Genomic DNA, 14,246 nt, shown 5'->3' on the forward strand with positions numbered 1-14,246 from the left:
ATGGTGTGTGAACACTGGGATGGTGTGGTGGAGGAACATGGTGTGAGGAACACGGGAACACTGGGGGTGGTGTGGTGGTGGAGTACCGGGAAGGTGTGGTGGTGGAATACCGGGATGGTGTGGTGGTGTATGGTGGTGTGGTGGTGGAGTACTGGGATGGTGTGGTGGTGGAGTACTGGGATGGTGTGGTGGTGGGATGGTGTGGTGGGTGGGATGGTGGTGGCTGGAGTGTGGTGGTGGAGTACTGGATGTGTGGTGGTGGTGGTGGTGGAGTACTGGGATGGTGTGGTGGTGGTGGTGGTGGTGGAGTACCGGGATGGTGTGGTGGAGTACCGGGAAGGTGTGGTGGAGGAGGAGGAGGAGGAGGAGTACTGAGATGGTGTGGTGGTGGAGTACCGGGGAAGGTGTGGTGGTGGAACACTGGGATGGTGTGGTGGTGGAGTGCTGGGATGGTGTGGTGGTGGAGTGCTGGGATGGTGTGGTGGTGGAATACTGGGATGGTGTGTGGTGGTGGTGGTGGAGGAGGAGGGAGGAGGAGGAGTACTGAGATGGTGTGGTGGTGGAGTACCGGGGAAGGTGTGGTGGTGGAACACTGGGATGGTGTGGTGGTGGAGTACTGGGATGGTGTGGTGGTGGTGGTGGAGTACCATGGTGTGGTGGAGTACTGGGATGGTGTGGTGGAGTGCCAGGAAGGTGTGGTGGTGGAATACTGGGATGGTGTGGTGATGGTGGTGGAGGAGGAGGAGGAGGAGGAGGTACTGAGATGGTGTGGTGGAGTACCAGGAAGGTGTGGTGGTGGGAATACTGGGATGATGGAGGAGGAGGAGGAGGAGGAGGAGGAGGAGTACTGAGATGGTGTGGTGGTGGAGTACTGGGATGGTGTGGTGGAGTACCGGGAGGTGGGTGGTGGATGCCGGGAGAGGTGTGGTGGTGGAGTACTGGGATGGTGTGGTGTGGTGGTGGGTGGTGGTGGAGGAGGGGGATGGTGTGGTGGTGGTGGAGTACTGGGATGGTGGTGAGTGTGGTGGTGTGGTGGTGGGTACTGGGAGAGTACCGATGGGTGGTGGTGGTGGTGGTGGAGTGCAGGATGGTGGTGTGGTGGTGGTGGGTACTGGATGGTGGTGGTGGAGTACTGGGATGGTGTGGTGGTGGAGTGGTGGTGGTGGTGGTGGTGGAGTACCGGGATGGTGGTGGTGGTGGAGTACTGGATGGGTGGTGGTGGTGGAGTACCGTGATGGTGTGGTGGTGGTGGAGTACCGGGATGGTGTAAGGGTAGAGTACTGGTGTGGTGATGGAGTACTGGGGTAGTGGTGGTGGTGTACTGATGCATCTGTGTGTCGGCAGAAACAATATGGACGCCATACTCCCACAACTTACATGATAAGGATTTTTCGTGTTTACTTTTCATAACCCAAGGAGTGTTTGTATTATACGGAAATCTTTTTTATTGGTTGTTTGATACTGAATTGATATTCAAACAGTTTATTTAGCCAGAAGAACACAGATACAGAGTTGATAATAATAACAATATTAACATGGCTGAGCCAGTTGAGTTTGAGCTCTCTTGAAGGCATCTGATATATTCTGTACATTTATCTCAAGGAAGTATTATGTAACATTTAGTGTCATCTGGAACAGTACACACAGCCTGGTGGTAATAAGAACCTCTCATAATGTTACCACGGTTATCACTTCGTTATTTTATTTTTGTATTTATTTTTTTACATTATATTATAAGTATATACATACTTTACAGTGGAGTTGATATACATAAATATGAAAAGGGAGGGAAGCAGTACAACATGGGTTGTATTGAGGTTGAACACGAGGACAGAGCTGTCAGTATCATGTCTAGTCGGCAAATATATTTATTGCAATGGTAATTTCTATCTATCTACATGACAATTTATTGTTAGTCCAATGTATTGTCTTAAGAAAATACCTTTTGTGGAGGTAAAAGACTTAAATGAATATTTTTGTAATATTTTCATTTGGAAGAACTCGTACACTTGTTAAGAGGTTAACTGGGGCTTTCCACCACACAGCCGTTAGAGTGGAGAGGCTTTATTGTACACCATAATGTGTCTGTCTGTCTGTCTGTCCTGAATGCCTTCAAACAAAGATATATACCCGGTGCCCTCAGAAAAATCCTCGTGGTCAGTATATGTAGTTTGGGATGTTAAAATTAGTGATTCTGTATCCCTCCGCAGCCATGGGGTCATCAACAACTTACACCAAATGTTTCTAATAATCATTTGAGAAACACGTGAAGAGAACATTTAGTCTCTGGTACAGTCCCCTTCACCAGTGAGTTTACAGGGGCTCGTCAGGTTTTGTGTAGTGTGGCAGCCCTGTGTTTGTTTACATTCGACAGTTGGAACCTCGCAATAGTAAACATACTATGGAATCAAAACAATTTAAAACCAAGATATCAAAGATAATGATTTGTGTGAAATGATATGACAAGCCCCTGTAAACGCACTAGTGAAGGGGACTGTTCATAAGCATTACCGACACTGCCCTCGCAGCCCCTCTCTCTTGCAGCAGTCTCAGTCGCATCTCACATCGTGTACCCGTGTCACGAATATATTGATATTCTAACAATTCTTTGCCTATAGTTATTATTGTAGTCTTATCGGAGAGATTGAGCTGTGTGGGGTGTGGCTGTTGTGTGGGGGTGTGACTGGGGTGTGGCTGGTGTCGGGTGGGGCAAGGAGAGGAAAGGCCAACTATCGAGTGAGGAGTAAGCCTACCGTTCTGTGCGGCAGCGCGGGGTGAAGCGTAGGCCTATGGTAATGTTGGCCTCGTGGAGAGGAGCGAAGCAGGGCCTGTTGGAGGCAAGGCCGGGGGAGGGCGAGGGGAGGAGCGGGTGAGGTGGGCAGAGGAGGGTGAGGGAGGGCAAGCAGGGCCAGGTGGGGGCAGCAGGGCCGGGTGGGGAGAGAGGCAAGGCAGGGCGGGGCCGGGCAGGAGGAGCGGAGGTAAAGGCCGGTTGGGGAGGGGCGAGGCAGGGCCGGTTAGGAAGGGGCGAGGCAGGGCCTGGTATAGAAGGTGCGTGTAATTTACAGGAAGATTCTCACGGTAGAGACGATGTTAAAGCTGAGGCCTGCACACACACACACACACACACCACACCTACACACACACACACACACACACCTACCACACACACACACACACACACATTCACCACCTACACACACACACACACACACTCCACCACACACACACACACCACACACTACCACACACCACACACACACACACACACACACACCACACACACACACACCACCCTCCACACACACACACACACACACACACACACACACTCCACCACACACACACACACACACACACACCCCCACCTACACACACACCCACACACACACACACACACACACACACACACCACACACACACACACCACACACACACACACACCACACACACACACACACACACACACACACACACACACACACACACACCACACACCACACACACACACACACACCACCACACCACACACACACACACACACACCACACACCACACACACACACACACACACACACACACACACCACACACACACACACACACACACACACACACACCACACACACACACACACACCACACACCACACACACACACACACCACACCCACCACACACACACACACACACCACACCACCACACACCACACCCACACACACCACCACACACACACACCCACACACACACCACCACACACACACCCACCACACACACACACACCACCACACACACCACCCACACACACCACCCACCACACACACCACCCACCACACACACACACACACACAAACACACACAACACACCCACTACACACACACACACAAACACACACACACACACACCACACCTACCACACACACACACACCACACCTACCACACACACACACCACACCTACACCATACCCATCACCTGCCACACCTATCACCCCTACCACCCACCACGACGTCAAGGACAGGGCCATGACGGTAAAGAATAAGGTCATGGGGCGAGAGGCAAAAGGAAATAAAGTTAGCCATTTGGTACGAGGATACGAGACTAAAAACAAGGTCATGACTTGTCCATGAGAAGCTGCCAGATTCAGATTCACTCCACGTGAATGCGGAGGCAGGTTTATTAGGCACTCGCGTGTATCCTGCCCATGCAGGGCGAAGCGCAAAGCATGAAAAGGAGTGGATCATACCGGTCTGTGTATATACACTGTACAATACACCGAATGTTAAGTTTTGGGTACACTTTCGGGCAGCGTGGCCAGACCTATACTCGACCACCTTCACTATCCCAGCCCTATAAACTCATTGACGTACTGTATATGCAGTTGGGTGAACTGGGGGTGCCTTCGGTGCGAAACAGCGACCCTTGGGAGAGGAAGCGATTACTATATCCACTCTGCCGCAGCCGCAAAGCATTACACCGCCCAACAGGGAAGCATGCGAGGTTGATACTTGCCTTCATAGACTTACTTGACGGGAGGGTGAGAGTGAAATGAGGGGCCGCTAAGTTGCCTGTAGTGAAGGAAGGATAAGTGTACAGAGGGAGGATTTCTTGTACAGGTTCATCTGTTTATGGTAAAGCGTAACGGGTCCCTAATAATGTCAAGTGTCAAGACAGTCACTAGGAGGAGGGATACTTGGTCAGGGAGGGATGACGTGATAGTGACGGCTGGGGACCTGTAGGAGGAAGTTCAGGGGTTGATACTCTTGTAGGATGGTTGTCATCTCCGGTTACTGCGTCATAGTGGCGCAGTGTGCCACTTCCCTCCGCAGTGTTGGAGATGCGTCCAGTGTTCGTTCAAGGTCTTATATTATGCAGTGTGCATCCGTGATATGAGGTGGTTGATGGCGAGGGTCTCTGTGTCCTCTTCCTGTGTCGCTTCTTTGGCAAGGTGACCAACAGTGTCCCAGGCAGCAATTACCGTGTGGGATGAGATCAGATAAACTTGACACATGTTATCGGTTTCATCAAGCTCGCGAGGATATGTTGGATGACGGGAGCAAAGTGAAGTGAGAGAGTTGAGCCTGGCAGATGTGTAGGTACTATATAGTCGCTGATGATGGGACTCTGTCTTCAAGTGTGTGTAGACAGCAGCCTCATGGACACCTGCGAGTATGCCGGGGGTTACGGCGAGGACAGGAGAGACGTAGTTTAATATTGTACAGACGATGGTAATGTAAGCGAAACGGAAGACACTTTTGAGGACGCGGGCGAAGGACTGAGCGACGTCATGGGTGACAAGAACGGGGAACAGCACACACAGGTAGTCTCTGGTACCTGTAGGTGTGCACATGGTCAATGGCGTTACCCTGGAGGCTTAGCGGGGCCTGACGCCGAGAACGTGAGACGAATTTTGTCTTGCGCGACAGGGGAAGGTCAAGGGTTGGCAGGTGCTGAGGAAGGTGTAGAGGATGGATTGGTTGTTAACGGTACAGAGCAGTAGTTTGTATATAATTACCATAGCTGATGATGTATCCAATTAGGACGCGCTAAGTTTTTTTTTTTTTTTTAACTGGCACACAGCGTTCATGAACACGTTAATGAGAATGAGACGGAGGACGCCGCCTCAAGCTGTGCCTAGATCAAGAGTTTTGAGCTTTTGACTGTCGAGTAGTGACCCTGGACCAGTTGATGACAAAGGTACTCTGGAACCCAAGTGAGGAGTTTGCCCTTCGCCTTATGGGTGGGTGAGGCTCTCAGGGGCCACCTTGTCATACATCCCCTGGATGTCATCTAAGTGGAAGGTTTGCTAGATACCTCGAAATCAACACAACCAATCCAGGGTGAAGATGCGAGTCTTCCATTCGAGTGCTTTTGCTGAATCTTGCCTTCACCATCCAGGAAGAAAGGTTGTTGGAGGTGTGAAGAGAGGTTATCCATCCATCTATCCACCAGTACTCTACACACGGATCACAGAATAGCGTAAAAAAATTACCCAATTACATTTGTATTAAATTGATATGGCCATGACAACACTAGGTTGAAAAATCTCTCTCCTACACACACACACACACACACACACACACACACACCAATCTCTAAATACTGAGACCATTACGAGGCAGCTCAGTAATAACCCTCCATTATTAGGATGGGGAGGACAGGTATCGCCTCTTAGGGATGACTTACTGGCTCATTATGTGTTGCCGGCACCTGGAACCACCCAACCACACCCTATAGCCACACTAATATACCCCATAGTGTGACATTCCATCGCCTCATCTCTCTCTCTCTCCCCCATAGTGTAACATTCCCCCAACCCCTTCCACCAGCCTTCTCTCCTCCCAACTCCTTCCCACCTCCTTCCTAAGTCCTCTCCACCTCCTCCCAAATCCCCACCTCCTCCCAGTCCTCCCCACCTCCTTCCCCCAGTCCTCCCCACCTCCTCCCCAGTCCTCCCCCACCCCTCCCCCAGTCCTCCCACCTCCCTTCCCCGGGTCCTGTATGATAGTAAGTCTTCACCGTGTGTTTTATGTATAATTTAGTGATGAAATTACCAATATATGTATTTGTTTTACAGGTAAGCGTGGACAGACGGTATGGTATGGTCAGGTAGGTGTGGTGTGGCAGACCTTATGGTGTGGGTCAGGTAGGTGTGGTGTGGCGAGCCGTATGGTGTGGTAGGTAGGTGTGGTGTGGTCATCAGCGTCTCAGGTTCCGGTATTCCTCACCTCACCATTACTCCACACACACCCAACATACCCTCCCCCCACACTCACACCCCAACACACACACACACACACACACACACACATTTACTCCTCGCTACGTGGCCCAAATTGGATAAACGTTCTGGTTAAAAAAAAAACTGATGACTGAGGTGAGGTAACGACATTGTGAAGGTGGAGCTGAGAGTGAAGTCAGGGGAGCCCCCCCCCCCCTTCCATCAGTCACTCTCCCAGCCTGTAGTAGTTGTAGCTGGGTGTAGCCACACACACTTGGTGGCCATCCTGTAGTAGCAGTAGCTGCGTTGGGTATGGTCACATGTGGGTGGCCAAAACTGCAGTAGCTGGGATGGGTGTGGCCACACTGGGTGGCCATCTTGGCTTCTCCCCTCATTTATCACTTCGTCTTCTCCACCATAAATCTCTCTCCGTCTCCCCTCGCTCCTTCCCCTCACCTGCCAATCAATAATACTCTCCTCCCCTCGTGGCTCCTCTCACCTCCCTCTTGTCGTCTCTCCTTCATCTAATGTTATTATGGGAGGCGTCTTTCCTTCCGTAGCTATGATGTTAAACACTCCATCACACAGTCTTGCTCTTCTATCATAATGAACAAGTTACACAAGTCATAAAACAGGTCCTCTAGGTTTAACTGGACGTTTGGGACTGTGTACTGTACTGTAGGTAAGGCGGACTGTACACTAAACCTTGGGTACACAGGGAGACAGCGTGGCCGGTACTGCGCCCAACCGCCTTCACTTCTCTAACTGGTAAACTTAGGCACCCATTTACAGCTGGGTGGACTGAGTGTGTCCCAGGGTCTAACCTTAAGAGGAGGCGACCCTTATTAAGTCAATATAATATTTATCAAAACGTTTTCTTTGTTAATTTACTTTTTCTTAATCATAACGATGCTCTCTCTCTCTCTCTCTCTCTCTCTCTCTCTCTCTCTCTCTCTCTCTCTCTTATATTTGAGGATTTTAGTGCCTTTTTATTAATAGCATCAGATCTTATGTTAATATTGATGTATAACGAAAGTTCTTTTGTTCATATTGACGTACAGTATAAATTTATTTCTTATGTTCATATTATTGTATGTTCTCTTGTTCATCATTGGCATAATCAGTTCCTTTGTTCATATTTATCATGTTTCATTATGCTCATCGTGTGTTATGACTTCTTTTTTTATTCATCTTTTAGAATGACCAATCACCACCCACACCGCCCACACCGCCCACACCACCCACACCACCCTTCCTAACCTCTCCACCCTCACCACCCTCACCACCCACACCACCCTCGCTAACCGCTCCTCCCACACCACCCACACGCATATTGTTGGTGGGACAGTGGGAGGTGAGTGCGTGTGATATGTATGGTCAGCTATTCGTTGACGTGGGTCGTGCTTGAGCTACTGCTTGAGGTGGGTCGTATTTGAGCTACTCCTTGAGGTGGGTCGTGCTTGAGCTACTCCTTGTGGTGGGTCGTACTTGAGCTACTCCTTGAGGTGGGTCGTGCTTGAGCTACTCCTTGTGGTGGGTCGTACTTGAGCTACTCCTTGAGGTGGGTCGTGCTTGAGCTACTCCTTGTGGTGGGTCGTACTTGAGCTACTCCTTGAGGTTGGTGTTTGTGTAGCATCTGCTTAAACTAACGAAGGTGATGAGCTCTAGACTTCACACCACACAGTAGTAACGTCCATCTTCTATCAGTAACGCACCTGTAGCGTGAATAATTAGCTGAAGCCCTCACGAGAGAGAGAGAGAGAGAGAGAGTCGAGTGTGCATGACGGGGTTGTAGGGAGGCTGGGGAGCGGGTGGATGGAGCAGCTGAATGTACCGCCCACGCCAGAAACAATCATGCTCACGATCAATAGTCACCACCACCACCACTGCCCTTTACCCCCCCCACTTGTTCCTCCCGTCACTAGTACCACACCAATTATTTCTCTCCCGCCCCAACACCACCTGTTGTCTTGCATTGCCCCCCCCCACCAGCTCTCACCACCGCTCTGCTTGTGTATGGGACGAGTGGTAGAAGCAGTAGCAGTAATGGGTGGTGTAGGTGCTGGTGTATTTAACCCGCCTACTACGTCACCGTTCAGCTGTTTGGGTGGGATCACCGAGCACCCAGCTGAATGTTCCTAGTTGATGTCACCTAACACTTGTTCACTCTCGCAAATCGAGTGATGGCTGAACATTATAGTACGTGCGGGGAGGTGTTGGCTGTTTTGTCCTGTCAGTGTTAGGCAGTGTAGGATGGCAGTTGTTGCTGCTCCAAGCCCTGAGTATTGATGCTCCGTATACCTCTTGAGAGAATGGTCGGTGGATGGGTGGTGTGGCTGCTGGTGTGTTGGGTGGTATGGCTACTGGTGTGTTGGGTGGTATGGCTACTGGTGTGTGTAGTCATCACGGCTCGTCAACACGTCACCTTTTTATGCCCTGTCCTGTTACTTTCACCATCACCAGTTAATAGTGTGTCTTGGTGACCACAGTGAGCTACAAGCGATGGATGTACTGCAGGGTCGAGTCTGTGTGACCTTGGGTATGGAGGAGGGCATCAATACGCAGGTATAGAACAAACTTGGTCGACATTCGTGTAAGTTGGCAGACGTGGAGGGTAATGGTGTTGGTGGTGAACCAGAATTACTGATGGTCTCCCAGAGAACACCTTGGCGTGCCTCTATAACTTAATACGTAAACATAAAAAGTAAGTTAATTTGATCTACAGCGGTCGATTCCTACCAAGTATTTAAGGATGTCTTGGGTACTGACGGGGTGATGAACCTCAGCAGCTGGCATCATAACGGAAGACTTTATTTTGATTTTATCCGTTGTGAGAGGAACTGTTATTATTTAGCTGTTCACGTGGCAAGGTTAGGTGTGTCACACGATCTCCCCTAAGAAGGTAACTTGTGCAGTCAGGTTGCCCTCTTCCCCCCATTCCTCCGTCCCTTTCTCACTCTGCCATATCTCCTAAAATACCCGTTATCTATATATTAATATGGTACATATTAAGTGGCTTGGGTTGGATTATTTGTCTATCGGCCACGCTGGTTCCGAATATGTTTGAATCTTTAACATCAGTGCATTAGAAGGTTTGTGGATACTTTTCGGTTCGACATAAAAAAAAACAAGAATAATGGTAGACATTCTTTATTATTGGCATGTATGCTTCAATTTATCAGCAGCACACTAGCACAGTTGGCACACTAACATTGGCTATCCCCACAGTGTCCCCTCAGTCCCAGTGTCCCCACAGTCTAGCACTGGTAGTCCTCTTTCTTAGCCCTCCGCTTGTTTCTCTTCCTGGCCTCCAGCTTGTTCCAGGTGACCTGGTCCTGCTGCCAGGCAGAGCTGGCCACGTCTGCCGCCTCCGTGGTGAGCTTCACTCCTCTTTCCACTGCGGTGGTGGTGCAGGGCAGACCTGGCTCACTGTACGGTTCCTCCAGAAATTGCTCCAGTTCCTGGTCACTGTGCTGGAACAGGATGGGAGGGGAGGAGCTGGCCTTCTGCAGATCAACCAACTCTGACAGCTTGGTGGCTGCCAGATTCAGTTGAGGGTTCCTCACTTTCCTCACTGTCTTTCTCTTGTGCCTTTTTTCCTTCTTCCTCAGCTGCTTGATGATGTTTAGGGCCAACTCCCTCTCACTCTTGTCCATGGAGGCCAGCAGTGAGACCAGCACCACCTCGTGCTGGCCGAAGTAGCTGTTGAACTGGAGGTATGGAGTAAGCAGCTCCACTTCCTCCAGGGTGCAGTACGTCCTCACCCGGTTGATGATGGCGAGGAGGTGGCGTGGGCCCTCCAGTAGCAGATTCCTCTGCCTGATCTCCAGGAAGGAGGGCACGTAGATAAGGATGATGGAGGTCATCCGTCTCTGTGACTCGCTGGGGGAGGTGGTGCTCATGTAGGCCCTCAGCTCCCTGCTCTCCGTGTTTTGCCATCTGGCGTTGGTCATGGCTCCGGCCCGTGCCCTGGCCCATCTCTCCTCAATGTGGCCGGACTCCACCGTCTTGGCCATCTCCAACAGATACCGGGTGTCCCAGCTGAACTCCTCCCAGACGACGGAGGGGATGGCATCCAGGAGAGACCTGAGGTAGGTGTTGGTGACGGCCTCGAATTCAACCACCGGAAGGTCCCACACGTTGCCGGTCAGCTTCCGAGCCTCCTCACCACTCCAGGAGGCGGGACCAGTGGTTGGGCCAGCGTAATGGTTGAATAGATGGCCGAAGAGCTTCTCCAGACTGTGGATCAGGCAGTGGATGTGGAGGAGAGGCCGTCCCAACAGCCTTTCAAACTCGGCGATGAAACCGTGATTATAGCCACTCAGTTTGTTGCAACCGTCGCTAAGGACAACCAGGAGGTCGGTGGTGTCAATACCGCGCTCCTCCAGGAAGGCCAGCAGGCTGGTGGCCAGGTCTACCCCCTTTCCCCCCACCGGGACCAGGTGACCAAGGAACTCCTCACCAGGGAAGCCGATCACTGCACAGTCTTCCCTCTTTTCCATGGCGAATCTCTTGTGGTTCTTCTCACCTACACCAGTCACTATCTTGTTCTCATTGATCCTCTCATCTACCATGAGACCTCTGACCTTGAATCCCCTGAACTTTTCTTTTTTCTGTTCTCGTGACCTCTTCCTGACTCTCTCCACTTTCTTCCAGTTAGTCACTTTAGACTTGTCCCCTTCAGTTATGATGTTGTCTGCAGCTCTGATGGTGTTTGCGATGTGAGCCACTGCATCATTGGATACCTTGAACCTGTCAGCAGTTTCTCCGATCCTGTCCTCGGCTTCTTTCTCCCTTTTCCTTTTCTCTGATCTTGCTCTCCTGTCGACCATAGCCTTGAACTCATTGTCATTGACATCCTTATAATCACTATCTTCTTCCTGAGCACTGTCATCCACTGCCGACACTTTACACGACATCCTCTCCATCTCCTCCTTACTCTTTGACCTCATCTTCTCAGTTTTCCTCTCTTCCTCAGCCCTTTTCTTTGCCCTCTTCGCTTCCTTCTCCCTCTCTTCTTTCAGCTTGGCAGTCACAATTTTGTCAACGCCATCAATGCAGCCCTCCCTTCCCGGTTTCCTCTGGGCTGCCAGGAAGCTTTTCTCTCGTTCGTGCACTTTGCTGTCGTCTGCCACATCAAACAACTTCTCAGCTATATCCTCGAACCTCATCTTCAGCTTCCCGTTCTTCGTTTTCTTCCTTTTCTGTTTCTGTCCATTTCCCTTCATCATCATCGTCTCCCTCCGCATCCTCCACAGGTCGTGGACTCTCATTTTCACCCTGATTTCAGAGATAGTGGGGACAGTGGCCTTCCTATACACATCCAGTACCTTCTCAGTCACCTTGTTGGTGGCATCCATATAATCAAAAGCATTTGTTCTTCTCCTTAACCTCTCGTTTTCTGCTTCATAAGCCAGGGCACTTCCAACTTCCTTGTTCAGAGGCAACTTGTTAGATGGCAGAGGCATCCGAACCCCGAACACCTTATCGTTACCCTGGCGCAGCTGAGTGTTGCTAATCTTAGGACGACCCATCTTGGTGGCGGCCCTTTGAACTAACTGCAAAACAACACAGAAAAAACAACTTTCAGCACTTCAATATCACCACCTATTGAACAATATTTTATTCAAAAGTACGGACTGAGATTTTGTCCTTAACTGTCCAAGTCAAGCTACTTGGGCTGAATTCGTTGATCAGTCCTGGGACGAATATTACCAACGGCGTGAATAGATTCCGTGGAATAAATTCAGGGCATTCCCGTCCAGGGAGCCTCAACAAACTCTGTAAATATTGCCATTGGCCTGCCATTGGCACATATACGGAGTTTGGTAATGTTCCATGAGCGGGAATGTCCTGAATTCATTCCACGGAATCTATCCACGCCGTTGGTAATATTGGGCCCTGGTTTTCGAAATATACGTATGTGGTGACTTGCAGCAAAAATATCGGCATAATTTGTAGCGCATTGAGTTGTAAAACAATAGCATATTATGAACCAGTGTACACAGTAGTCGAATAATCCAATTCAATAACTTGATTTTAACAGGTTGTGCCACATTGCCAGTCCCTTTATTATTTACAGTTTTTTCGTGTTTTTCATGCCAAACCCAAAAGTATCCACAAACCTTCTAATGCAATGATGTAAAAAACTCAAACATATTCGGAATTAGCGTGGCCGATAGACAAATAATCCAACCCAAGCAATTAGATTTTGAAAACTTTTGCCAAACTGTCACTCCCTACTCCTCATGTTGTGTTCCTCTGGTGACACACATGTACAAACCATTACACACCACATCGCACGTTAGTCCTTTTAACAAGTTTACAAAAACTTTGTCCCCCTTTTCTCCACTTTGCACCTCACCCCCACCCGTCCAACTCCCCAGTGCAGTCTAGTTCAGTGGACTCGGTTAACTACTTCCACCGGCCACAAATGTCAGAGGTTTAGTATACATTTTATATTGTGCTGTAGGAGAGGCACGACACTGATGCCATGTATGGTGGTGAAACTCGGCCAAGTGTGAGCTGCAGGTGGTGACGTTATACTGTTTGTTTGGGTCATCCCAGTCATTATACCACATCATTATCGAGTTGTTTAGTGAGTGAATAATTCTATCAGTGTTGTCTTGTGTGTTATTGGATCATTTATGGTTGTATCGTCATTGCTGTTTTTTGTGTGTAACACACTGCGACCTGTGGTGTAATGGTCAGCATGCTCGCCTCGCAAGTGAGTGGACCCGGGTTCGATCCCCGGATAGGGTGAAACTATGGGCAAGTTTCTTTATGCCATTTGCCTGTCTACCCATCGGTAATTGGGGACCTGGATGTTATCGATTTGTGGATCGTATTCCGGGGTAATGGTTAGCCAGTGCAGTTGGCGAGTTGTCCGGTCTTCTCGGACAATTCCTTGACACTGGGTCATGCAACTCGTTAATTCAGGGTGTGGTTTTTGTGTTGGCGACAGCTTCTACACTTTAAACAAATTCACCCCTAGGTGGCCCTTGGGCCAGCCATCCTCGATTCCGAGGGGCTATTATTATTATTATTATTATTATTATTATTATTATTATTATTATTATTATTATTATTATTATTATTAGTATTAGTATTAGTATTAGTATTAGTATTAACACAATGCCGACTTGATGTTGGGATGAAAAAAGAAAGTGTAACATACATCTGAAGGTGAAGAGGTCATATTTCCAGAGAGGGGGAGAGTGATTAAAGAAAAGACATAAATAGAGGAAGGGGAGTGAGGAGAGTAAAGAGAGAGAAAGGAGGTGGTGAGAAGGAAGGGGGTACATGTTCACAGGACGCAGAAGATGAGGGCCAGGGTATAGTGTGTGTGTTTGCAATGCTGCAGATCCAGGTTGTTTACCACGCTCACTTCATAACCTGCACAACCAGGGTGCGTGGGTACCTGGCCTCCTGACCCCTCCCACCCCTCGTGTTTATCATTCTCTCATCGTCCTCTCCGTCAGTGACTTGGCTGCCTCCCCCCAGTTCCCTTCCTCAAGCCAGACCAATAAT

Source organism: Homarus americanus, unplaced genomic scaffold (assembly GCF_018991925.1).
Source record: "Homarus americanus isolate GMGI-L3 unplaced genomic scaffold, GMGI_Hamer_2.0 scaffold6922, whole genome shotgun sequence".
In the NCBI taxonomy this organism is placed as follows: Eukaryota; Metazoa; Arthropoda; class Malacostraca; order Decapoda; family Nephropidae; genus Homarus; species Homarus americanus.